The sequence below is a fragment of the Canis lupus genome, chromosome 20 (assembly GCF_003254725.2).
Source record: "Canis lupus dingo isolate Sandy chromosome 20, ASM325472v2, whole genome shotgun sequence".
NCBI lineage: Eukaryota > Metazoa > Chordata > Mammalia > Carnivora > Canidae > Canis > Canis lupus.
In genome coordinates this window covers 40,089,789-40,102,517 of record NC_064262.1, presented here as the reverse complement: position 1 = coordinate 40,102,517, position 12,729 = coordinate 40,089,789, and the positions used below count along the sequence as shown (strand labels likewise).

The 12,729-nt window shown below is 41.7% G+C and overlaps 1 protein-coding gene across 4 annotated transcripts in view; it reads right to left on the bottom strand.

The window, feature by feature from the left end:
* Positions 1 to 12,541, bottom strand: part of RHOA (ras homolog family member A) — a 63,369-nt gene extending 50,828 nt beyond the window's left edge. For all 4 annotated transcript variants that reach the window (XM_025455856.3, XM_049097966.1, XM_049097968.1 and 1 more), the window contains exons 1-2: positions 12,401 to 12,541; positions 8,268 to 8,344 (exon numbers count right to left, since the gene is read on the bottom strand). The gene's annotated coding sequence lies outside the window, so the exon portion shown is untranslated. The remainder of the gene's footprint in view (positions 1 to 8,267; positions 8,345 to 12,400) is intronic.
* Positions 12,542 to 12,729: the final 188 nt, after the last annotated feature.

The following is a 12,729-nucleotide window of genomic DNA, read 5'->3' as shown; positions in this document are numbered from 1 at the left end:
ATATATATCTTTAAAAAAGGAAAAATGTGTAATATACATATAGACACAGTATCTCTAGAAAGATACACTGGAAACAGTTACATGTTTTTTTTTCTAAAAGAGGACCTTGGGAGATTAAAATAGAGAAAGGCTTATTTTTCATGCCTGCCCCTTTTGCAGTTTCATATACACGCTTCATCAACTCCCTTGCTCTAAAATATTTTAAAAATTAAAAAAAAAAGTTTTAAGTAATCTTTACACCTGGCTCACAATCCCTAGATCAAGAGTCGAATGTTCTAACTGAGCAGCCAGGTACCCTGATAAAATATTTTTAAAGCCCCAAAGCAAGCAATACAATGAGAGGAGGAGTATGCTCTGGAATAGGAAAAATACACATTTTTTTGTAAACTCTACCCTAAATGTGGGGCTTGAATTCACAACCCCAAGATCAACAGTCATATGCTCTACCAATTGATCGAGCCAGGCGCCCCCATCTTTTATTTAAAAACTTTTTGTATGTTTTTATTTTTATCTAGTGTTTTTCGCTCTTTTTAATATTTTATTTTAGAGAAAGAGAGAGAGACATAGAAAGAATGCATGAGCAGGAGAGGCATAAGCAGACTGCGCTGAGTGAGGAGCCTTACAGGGGGCTCGACTTCACAACCCTAAGATCATGACCTGAGCTGAAAGCAAGAGTTGGTTGCTTAACTGACTGAAACACCCAGGCACCCCTCTTTTTTTATTTTTTATTTTTTATTTTTTATTTTATTTTATTTATTTTATTTTATTTTATTTTATTTATTTATGATAGTCACAGAGAGAGAGAGAGAGGCAGAGACACAGGCAGAGGGAGAAGCAGGCTCCATGCACCGGGAGCCCGACGTGGGACTCGATCCCGGGTCTCCAGGATCGCACCCTGGGCCAAAGGCAGGCGCTTAACCGCTGCGCCACCCAGGGATCCCACCCCTCTTTTTTTATTGTGGTTAAATATGCATAAGCAGGCAACTGTTGATTTCAGCTCAGGTCTTGATCTCAAGGCCATGAGCTCAAGCCCTACGTTGGGCCCATGCTGGGTGTGGAGCCTACTTAGAAAAGAAAACTTTGGGGCACCTGGTTGGCTCAGTCAGTGGAGCTCTTAATCTCGGGGACAGGGACACCTGGGTGGCTCAGCGGTTGAGCGTCTGCCTTCGGATCAGGGCGTGATCCTGGGTTGGGGTATCAAGACCCGCATCAGGCTCCCTGCAAGGAGCCCACTTCTCCCTCTACCTAGGTCTGCTTCTCTATGTCTCTCATGAACAGATAAATAAAATCTTAAAAAAAAAAAAAAAAAAATTGGGCTATGTGTTCAAGTCCCATGCAGGATGTAGAGATTACTTAAAAATAAAATTTTAGCAAAAAAAATAAATAAATAAAAAATAAAATCTTAGGGCAGCCCAGGTGGTTTAGTGGTTTAGCGCCGCCTTCAGCCCAGGGTGTGATCCTGGATACCCGGGATCAAGTCCAACATCAGGTACCCTGCATGGAGCCTGCTTTTCCCTCTGCCTGTGTCTCTGCCTCTCTCTGTCTCTCTCATGAGTAAATAAATAAAATCTTAATAAAAAATAAAATCTTTAAAAATGTATTAAAAAATAGAAAACTTTAAAGTTTCCCAAAGAACTGTTTCATCTTTTGATTGGGTAGCAATTTAAACACGTGTATGTATTTTTCCAAAACTTGCCAAACTGTCACTTAAATAGTTGCATTTTACTGTATGCAAATTATACTTCAATAAAGATGATTAGAAAACAAAAACAAAAACAAACCTCCCCAAATGACTCCAATTTTGGAAACTGGATCCCAAGTTTGGGAACAGCCAAGTTTGGGAGCCACTGTTCCTAAGCATCAGAGTTCTGTTGTAGTTCCCCAAGAATGACATCTTAGGATGCTACCTCCTCCCCCCCAAAAAAATCTCTTCCACATTGGGCTGCCTCACTGGGTCAATCAGTCAGTAGAGCATGCAACTCTTGATATTGGGATTATATGTTCAAGCTCCACACAGGGTGCTAAGATTACTTAAAAACAAACTTAAAATAACATTTCTTCCACATTAAATGAGTGTGATTATTGGGTACTGCAAACTATAACTTGAATAGTCAAAGTTAAAGGGCTGCATTGTCTGGCACTGGAGCTACGTGCTTCTCTCTCACTGAATCCTCATAGCATTTAGATATTATTCCTATTCTACAGAAAAGGAAACTGAGTTTCAAAGGGATCACATTACTGTCCAGGGTCCTAGTGTAAGAACTAGGGGCATCTGTCTGATTCAGTGAGTAGAGCGTGTGACTCTTAATCTCAGGGTCATGAATTCAAGCCCAACATTGGGGGCAGAGTTTACCTTAAAAAAAAAAAAAAAAAAGTTGGGATGCCTGGGTGGCTCAGTGGTTGAGCATCTGACTTTGGCTCAGGGCATGATCCTGGTTGAGGGACCGACCCACATCGGGCTCCCTGTGGGGGCCTGCTTCTCTCTGTGTGTCTCTCATGAATAAATAATAAAATCTTTAAAAAAAAAAACCATAAGAACTAGTACTTAACTGTCAGCCACTCTCCAGAACCCATGCTCTTACCCAAGATATTCTACTGCCTTTCTTTTCTGAACTTAAGACCTTAAAGAGATAAACAGGAGCTTCCTTCCAAGTAACTAGAGAAGTTAAAAGAGACTTCATCCAGAAAATAACTTTTCCACAAAAAATTAAATGCATTATTTCCAACAAAACTGCCAAATCACGTAATAAAATGGTCTCATGGCAAAAAAAACATACAGCTACAGCATTAAACATCCACTTAAATGTACTTCCTTAGGCTCTCAAAACTTAAATATCAAATAATAGGGTTACATAAAAATACACCAGAAGATGCGGCTAGGGGGCTCAGTGGTTGAGCCTTTCACTCAGGTCATGATCCCAGGGTCCAGGAATTGAGTTCTGTCATCACGCTCCAGAAAGGGAGCCTACTTCCCCCTCTGTCTGTGTCTCTGCCTCTCTGTATATGTTCATGAATAAATAATTAAAATCTTAAAAAAAAAAAAAAAAAAGACACCAGAAAAGTGACATAGCATTCACTCTATGGATTCATGAAAGACACAGCTCTGCAACAGAAGGCTTGAACACAATGAGAAAAAGGTAAGGACATCTGGGTGGCTCAGCGGTTAAGTGCCTGGCTTCAGCCCAGAGTGTGATCCTGGAGTGCCAGGGTCGAGTCCCCCCAAGATCAGGTCCCACATCACGCTCCCTGCATGGAGGCTGCCTCTCTCTTTGCCTATGTCTCTTGCCTCTCCCTCTCTCTCTCTGTGTGTCTCTCATAAATGAATGAATGAATGAATAGTCTTAAAAAAAAGGAAAATAAAATGAGAAAAAGGTAAAAATAGTATATATAAAAAAACAAAAGAATTTTCAAACATGCTTAAAGTCAAAACAAACAATTTTTTAAAGTAACAATTAAATCTGTTTTTTGTTTTTTGTTTTTTTTTTAAGATTTTATTTATTCTTGAGAGACAGAGAGAGGCAGAGACATAGGCAGAGGAAGAAGCAGGCTCCATGCAAGGAGCCCAATGTGGGACTTGATCCAGGCATCCAGGGATCACATCCTGAGCTGCAGGCAGCCACCCAACCGCTGAGCCACCCAGGTGTCCCATATCTGTGTTTTAAAGCAGCTAAGATAAATAAATAAATTAATTAATTAATTAAAATAAATAAAATAAATAAAATAAAATAAAAATAAAATAAAGCAGCTAAGAGCTTCAAAAGATAAAAACCAAATTCTTGGGATCCCTGGGTAGTTCAGCGGTTTAGCACCTGCCTTGGGCCCACGGCATGATCCTGGAGTCCCGGGATCGAGTCCCACATCAGGCTTCCTGCATGGAGCCTGATTCTCCCTCTGCCTGTGTCTCTGCCTCGCTTTCTCTCTCTGTGTCTCTCATGAATTATTAAATAAAATATTTAAGAACAACAAAAAAATTCTTTTCAGTTGGAAAAGCATGAGACTCCTGAACTCAAGGTTGTGAATTTGAGCCCCACGTTGGGTGTAGAGATTAGTTAAATAAAAAAACACTTGAAAAAAGAATTTGTTTTAGGGACTGTGGTCAGGATGCAGTGTTAATAAAATTGTAAAACTTAATGAAGGGCAGCTTGGGTGGCTCAGCAGTTTAGCGCCGCCTTCAGCCCAGGGCGTGATCCTGGAGACCCGGGATCGAGTCCCACGTCAGATTCCCTGTGTGGAGCCTGCTTCTCTCTCTGCCTCTCTCTTTCTCTTTGTGTCTCTCATGAATAAATAAATAAATAAAATCTTAAAAAAAAAAAAAAATGAAAAACAAAACTCCTAAGAATAAGCCTGAAAGATAAATGAAGTGTACATATAGCAGGTACATGAAAAATAAATGCTTCTGGCTTCATGACTGAACACTCTTCAACCACAGTTCAATACACAAGTGTGCAGGAGAGTTAGCATGGGTTAGAAATTGCCCAAGAACCCATTAGTCATAAAAGGTAGTCTGAGCAGAAAAAAATCTTCATCCCACCACCTACTTTTCTGTCTATTGGGAAAGTACCATCTCTGCTATTACTTACCGTTGCTTAAGAGTGGAACTAAATGATCCCGGAGTCAAATAAAGGCAGAATCCTTACTACAGCGCAAGAATAAATTAAGACAATTTATATGGTCTCATATTGGGCACCTGGGTGGCTCAGTCAGGGAAGCATCTGCCTTTAGCTCAGGTCATGATCCCAGAGTCCTGGCATGGAGTCTTAATATGGGGCTTCCTGCTCAGTGGGGAGGAGTTTGCTTCTCCCTCTCTCTCTCTGCCCCTCCTCCCTCACACACACACACACACACACACACACACACTCTTTTCCTCTGCATCAATTAAATAAAATATTTTAAAAAAAAATCTATTAGAGTTAAACAAGTATTTCCACTAAGGAAGAAAACTAGTATGCATTGAGCATTGTCCTCTTCATATATTATTTCACCTAAAATTCCTATAAAATGGGAGCATCTGGGTGGCTCAGTTGGTTAGCATCCAACTCTTGATATCAGGATTGTGAGTTCAAGCCCCACCCTGGGCTCTACGCTGGGTGTGAAGCCTACCTTAAAAAAAAAAAAGGATCCCTGGGTGGCGCAGCGGTTTGGCGCCTGCCTTTGGCCCAGGGCACGATCCCGGAGACCCGGGATCGAATCCCACATCGGGCTCCCAGTGCATGGAGCCTGCTTCTCCCTCTGCCTGTGTCTCTGCCTGCCTCTCTCTCTCTCTCTCTCTCTCTCTGTGACTATCATAAATAAATAAAAATTAAAAAAAAAAAAAATCCAGGATACCCTGGTGGCTCAGCAGTTGAGTACCTGCCTTCAGCTCAGGGCGTGAATCTCGGGATTGAGTCCCTTGTCTGGCTCCCTGCATGGAGCCTGCTTCTCCCTCTGCCTACATCTCTGCTCTCTCTGTGTGTCTCGTGAATAAATATTTTTTTAAAATCCATAAAATTTCGATAAATTAAATGTAATCGTCATTTTATAGATAGGTCCTGAGGCTCACAGAAATAACCTGGTTAAGTGTATCTATGTCTGAGATGCCTGGGTGACTCAATGGTTGAGCATCTGCCTTTGGTTCAGGGCGTGGTCCCAGAGTCCTGGGATCGAGTTCCACATCGGGCTCCCTGCATGAAGCCTGCTTCTCCCTCTGTCTATGCCTCTGCTTCCCCGCCTCGGTCTCTCATGAATAAATAAATAAATACTTAAAAAAAAAAAAAGTCTGCTTGAGATTCTCTCTTTGCCCCTCCTACTGTGCACAAAAGCTCTCTCAAATAGTTTCCAATAAATCTCCGTGCTTCCGTTTTTGTCACCCTATAGTCTATTTTCCATACATGAACTAGAAATATAAATAAATCAGATCACATTATTCCCATTATAAAAACTCTTCAGGGGCAGCCCAGGTGGCTCAGCGGTTTAGTGCTGCCTTCAGCCCAGGCTGTGATCTTGGAGACCCGGGATCAAGTCCCACATCGGGCTCCCTGCATGGAACCTGCTTCTGTCTCTGTGTCTGCCATGAATAAATAAGTAAAATCTTTAAAAAATAAAAAAGTAAAAACTCTTCAGTAACTTTCCAATACATTCCAAATGAACTCTAAATTCCTAGTTCCTCCAAGATCTGGACACAGTCTACATGTAAGATTTTATTTCTTCCACTCTTTCCACTTACTCTTTAAGCTCCGGACATTCAAGAATTTTTTTGCTGTTCCCTAAAAAAGGGAAGCCCATCCCTTACCTATCATGAGACTTCCCTACTAGAACATTAACTCAAGAAGCAGGACTATTAATATTTTTGTGATTATTAACACCTAATGCGCTTTCTACTTCCTGTCAGCGATATTGAGAAAAATAGATAAGATTCAAAACTAACAATCTTTAGTTCCAAACCAAATGTCTGTATTTTTAGGAATAAAGATATCGTAAAACAAATAAAAAAAACTTGAGGGTAGGGTAGGAACATCCTTTTTTTTTTTTTTTTTTTTAAATATGAGAGTTAGTTTCTTTCTTTCTTTTTATTTTTTAAGATTTTATTTATTCATGAGGGGGGGGGTGCAGAGACACAGGCAGAGGGAGAAGCAGGCTCCACACAGGGAGCCTGATATGGGACTCGATCCTGGATCTCCAGGATCATGCCCTGGGCTGAAGGAGACGTTAAACCGCAGAGCCACCTGGACTGCCCTCTTTCTTTCTTTTTAAAAGATTTTACTTATTTATCCAATAGACAGACAGAGAGAGGCAGAGACATAAGGAGGGAGAAGCAGGCCCCCAGCAAGGAGCCCGATGCAGGACTCCATCCCAACCCAAGGAGCATGCCCTGAGCCAAAGGCAGGTGCCCAACTGCTGAGCCACCCAGCAGTCCCTACAGTTTATTTATTTTCCTAAGTAAGCTCTATGCCCAAATTGGGGCTTGAACTCACGACCCCAAGATTAAAAGAATTCAAGATAAAGAGTTGCATGCTCTACCAAATGAGCCAGCCAGGTGTCCCAAGGGCAAGGACCTTCTTTGTTTTCTTCAGATGTGTCCCAGGACAGCTCTGACATATAGTAACTATTCAGTAACTACTTGTTCAATGAATGAATGACAAAACCAAAACCTAGCTTGGCCATTCTTCTTAGCATACTAAGGAGTTCAAAGCTAATCAAAACCACTACCATTATATGCCTTCACTGCCAGGTAGCCCATCTCACCAAAAGAGATTATTCATCTCCTTCACAGCTCACTTCTCCATCTACAGAGTTCCTTCAGATCCCCCCAAAAACAAGGAAAGCTGATAAAAACAGTACTAGACCAAGATATTTATCATGGAATGAATGAAGATACTTCTATTCCTTTATCTGTAATTAGTTTAAATATCTAAACAACCCCAGGATGAGCTATTATACCAGCTGTTAACATTGCTCCCACCTAAGCCAATGTGACTCCGACCCCTCTGGTAAGAGGGAAGATTGTCCTCTGATCTTCATTCTCCAGCTGGCTCATTTGCTAATGATAATTTGATACATCCAAAGCACAAGCTCTGGATAAACTGTATAAGAACCAAACTATTAAAATAATGAAAACTTAAAGATGAAAAACAGATGGAGTAATGGCCCAGAAGTGAAAGAGGTATGTGTATAACACAGTGAATCTCCTTAAAAAATATAGCATCTGAAAAAGAAATATCTTAGGGCACCTGGTGGCTTGGTTGAGGGTCCAATTCTTGGTTTTGGCTCAGGCCATCATTTAGGGGTTGTGGGATCAAGACCCACATTGGGCTGTGCACTGGGCGTGGAGCCTGCTTGGGGTTTCTCTCTCCTTTTGCCCCTCCCCACCCTTCTCGGAAGGAAAGCAGGCAGACTTAGAAGTGAAAAAAGAAGCTAGAGGAATACTTCATAGAGAGATAAGAAGACCAGAGAGAAAACGTATGGAGTAAGATTAAAAAAAACTCTCAAGGGATGGCGCAGTGGTTTGGCGCCTGCCTTTGGCCCAGGGCGCGATCCTGGAGACCTGGGATCGAATCCCACGTCGGGCTCCCAGTTCATGGAGCCTGCTTCTCCCTCTGCCTGTGTCTCTGCCTCTCTCTCTCTCTGTGACTATCATAAATAAATAAAAATTAAAAAAAAAAAAAAACCTCTCAAGATTACTAAAGAGAATCATTAACAATAATGCACTCACATTTCCCTAGAACTTACATTAATATATAATCATGTCTTCCATGGGAAAAAGGGAGTAAAAAAAGTTTCTATTTACATACCTTACAAATGTGCTGCAAGACCCACGGGCTGTGTGGCAGAAGTTCTACAAGTGCCTTTAACTTCTCAGATGTAGGCACTGTAAAAATATAAATATATCAGGAATTATGTCTATTCATTTTACAAGGAACAACACAAAACATAGGATGTAAACAGGCTTGCCCAAAGTTCCAAGACATAATTTAGAATCCAAGAGAGAGAAAAAGTGTAGAATTTAATTTCTGACTAATATACCACCAAATTTATCACATTTATACAAGCTTAGCTTCCTTCAGTTAATATTCACAACCAATGATATCTTATGAATATTTTCTAAATATTTCCCTTTTAAAAGCAAATGAATCCTATGTAAATTAATTTTCCAAAATTATAAAACTTTTCAAACATACAGCTAAATTAAAGGAATCTTACAATGTACACCTGTAACCTACCACCTAGACTACCACAAACATTTGAATAACTTGCTTTATTTAATTATACATTCTTATTAATATAGGCATTACAGAGAAATTACAAACTCAGAAAATCAAAAATCAGGGTGAAGTCATTAGGTCAAGGAAAATAGTATTAGGAAATGCTTATAATGTTTTTGTCAGAAATGATCAATATTAGTTTACTATTTAAAGTCAGAATGAGGGACACCTGGGTGGCTCAGTGGTTAAGCGTCTGCCTTCTGCCCAGGGTGTGATCCTGGAGTCCCGGGATCGAGTTCCACATTGGGTTCCCTGTATGGAGCCTGCTTCTCTCTCTGCCTATGTCTCTGTCTCTCTCTCTCGAATAAATAAAAATCTTTGGAGAAAAAAAAAAAGTCAGAATGAACTCAGATCTACCCCTACTCTTGGTGAGTGATTCTAGTTATTTAACATCAGATCAAATTATTCTCCTGCTAAAAAACATCTAATGATTTCTCATCTCAGAATAATCCCAAAGAACTTCCCATATCCTAAAGGCCCGACATGATCTGGTTCCCACCCACCTCTCTAATTTCATTTTACATTCCACTTCTACCTTTACTCCACTCCAAATATTTTGGTCACTTATGTTCTCCTCTTTACCTTCACCTGAATAGTGAGACACTATTATAAACATTCTTTAACATATTTACTTTACCCACTCTCTTCATTAAAAACAAAACAAGCTCATTTTGGGACAAACTGCAAACCGGCTGCAATATAATTGAGTGTATCTCGTATTTTGACCACTTTAACTATAAAATATTATTCACAGTCCTCTAGAGGAAGCACCAATAAATTCAGACCAACACCCAGAATGAGCAGCTTCGACGGCTGATTTTTCTGTCACATGACTACCATAATTATGAGTATACAGGGCCTTCACATAATACTATAGCACCACAGATCAAAAATGAGTCATTTGAAATAGAAACACTTGAAATAGGAATTTTACAGTAATTATTAACTTCAAACTGTCTTGGAAATTTTAATTTATTAATCTCACAAGTACTTAACAGTGAGCATATCCCCAAAGAGCACAGTATAGTAAGACACATTAACACACATGTTTAAAATTTAGTTACATTAATATGTAGGTGCAAACAAAATTCCTCTAGCCAGGGACATGAAAGACTAAAAACTAAGTGCTACAGGAAGGTAAAATAACTTTTAAGTACCTTTTAAAGTACAAATATATGTGATTAAAATCCAGTGATTATGTACCATTTATCATTATCACTAGCAGCCAAATACAATTAAACCCAAAGTGTTGTCTAGAGAAGCTCAGCAAGCCCAAATTCGTTCTCTTAGAAGCTGAAGTATCAGTCTGTCTTCTGAGAGTTAACATAAATCTCTCAGCTCTAGAACTAAAACAACCCAAAGTAGCAACTCCTCCTCCTGTCACAGCTTGAATTCCACCTCAATATCTACCTGTTTTCACTCTCCTCTAAGAACAACCAGGACAAGAGAATACGATAAAACTACTGCCACACATACACAGAACTATTTACTTAATATGTGCAGTTTCTCACCATCCCACCTCAAATTAATAGGCAAAAGAGCCCTCAGTCACATTATAACATCTTGGTCTGACCTAATTATGTTGGGCTTTGGAGCAGGGGAGTCTGGGCCTCACATTGGAAGAAGTTGTTCCCTCAAGAAGACCCAAACACCCCTGGGTGGTACACTCAGTCGAGCATCAGACTCTTGGTTTCAGCTCAGATCATGATCTCCAGGTTGTGAGATTCGGCTCAAAGTTGGCCTCCGAGCTCAGGGAGGAGTCAGCTAGGGTTTCTCTCTCTTCCTCAAAACCTCCCCATGCTCGTGCTCTCTCTCAAATGGTTAAATAAATCTCTAAAAAAAACAAACAAACAAACAAGCGAACAAAACCCCCAAAACACCTAAAGCTAAAACTAGGCCAAGCAGGGACTCTGTATATTCATTTATGTATTTCAATCAACTGCTGTAGGACCATCCAGTTCCGGGGAGGAGAGCGCAGTGAAAGCTAAAGAACTGAGTTTGTTTAGAAATGAATTTTTCAGGTTCTCAAAACATATATAAAATCAGTAATATGTAAAAGAAGAAAATACTGGAAATAAGTCCTGAATTTTACTTAACTCTAAGCAAGCTGTTTCAGAGTACAAGAATACCTCAGAGTTCTGGCCTGCACCTGACCAGAAAAATGACCTTAGGAAATTTATGTAAGTCTCTGAGACTCAGTTTCCTCATCTGCAAATAGGGTTAGACCGTAAGTCCTGAAGATACCTTTGGGTCTAAAATTCTAGATCTACGAAAAAGTCAGTGGATTTCTATTCTCTTCTTCCCTCCAGTACAAATTTTTTATGAGAAAAGAAGCCATAACTCTAAGCCTAGACTCTGACTCAAAGTGAGTTTTCTTCTATTTTGTTAGCTTCCCAAGGGCCACCACTCATCTACAAAAGTAGATGGAACTACCAAAAAAACAATTTATCAAAAGATCTTTAAGTTTTCCTTCACAATTAAGAATTAGTCTTGTACTTTCAGGCCAAACAATGTCACGCCCAACGCTCATACCAGTATCTCTACCAATTTAGCCATGTCTAAAGTGACAATCCTGCAATGGTACATATATGTACCATTTTCAACCATTTAGTGGTTGAAAAATTAAATGACTGAAAAATTCTCACCACAAATAACATTTTAAAGAATTTTAAGTATTTTTCCCCTTCAGATCTGGCAGGGAGGGCTATAAAATGCATACCTGAATAAAAAAACATTTACTTCAAAGACAAACACCAAAAGAAGGAAACATATCACCAATATTGGTAAAAACTTTAAATCAGGACCATTAAAAAAACACAAGTGGAAAACACTGTGATAAAAAAGGATACCAATTTTCCACCATAAACTACTGCACATTGTCTTGACCAAATCGATTTGAGTGCAAACAGTGCTATTTAATAAAGACAGCTTGTAACTGGGTTCAATCGGTAACTAAAGACAGATGTTTAGGGGATTCCAATCAAGGTAATAACTTAGACTAAGCAAAGTTGCAAATTAATACTCTATTTCAATGCAATAGAGTTTAAATCATGAAAAAGTGTTTTCAACTGGAAAATTCCCTTCTCAATACCCAAGAATCCTAACCCGTAAGATTTCAACACTACTTTACTTACACAATCTCCGAAACTACTGCATTTAAAAAGAAAATCTACCCAAAACATATCTGGACTTCACACCGTATAAAACGGTGATTCATGTTTCATATTCAATGCAAAAGCCAAGATGGAGTTGTAAAGAGTTTCTTTCCCATTTCAACTCCCGACAGCCACGCGCGCTTCGCAGGGACCCGCTGCACCGCGCGGTCGCCGGGCCCAGCTCGAAGCCCCCGCCCTGCCCCGCACGGCCGTGAGAGAGGAAGAGCCAGGGACCGCGGGCGGGCGTCTTGGGCTCCACCAGGCCTGGCCGGGCGGGGGAAGGGGCGCGGGAGGCCGCGGGGCGCGCTTCCGGGGACTGCGCGGGCGGGGCCGTCGCTTTGGGGAGCGGGGCCCCGGCCAGAAGGCTGGGGCCGGGGCCCAGGGGCAGCCGGTTGAGAGCAGCAGGTGGGGCGCGGCCGCGGCGGGGCGGCGGGCGGGCGGGAGGCCGGAAGAGCGGCGGGCGGGCCCGGGGCGCCGCGGCGCCAGGAGAGAACCCTCTCGGCTCACCTCAGGCGACGACTCGCAGTCCGGCCTCTCTGCGCCGAGTGCGCCTGTCCGCGAGTCGGAAGCTCGGAGACTGGGGCGGGTGGCTGAGAAGACCACGGCGAACTAACGAGAGAACCGACGGAGGACGGCGGGCGGCGGCGGGCGGGGAGCGCGAGCGAGGGCGGTCGGCGGCGGGAGGGCGGGGAGCGACGTGCGCGCCCCCGTGTGCCAGCGGGCTCGAGCCGGCCCCAGCCGCGGCCCCGCGCACGCGCGCACACTTACAGCTCAGCCACGATTGCTCAGGAGCGCGTCCACGCCCTAATAGCAGGGCGCTTAACCAATCACTGCAG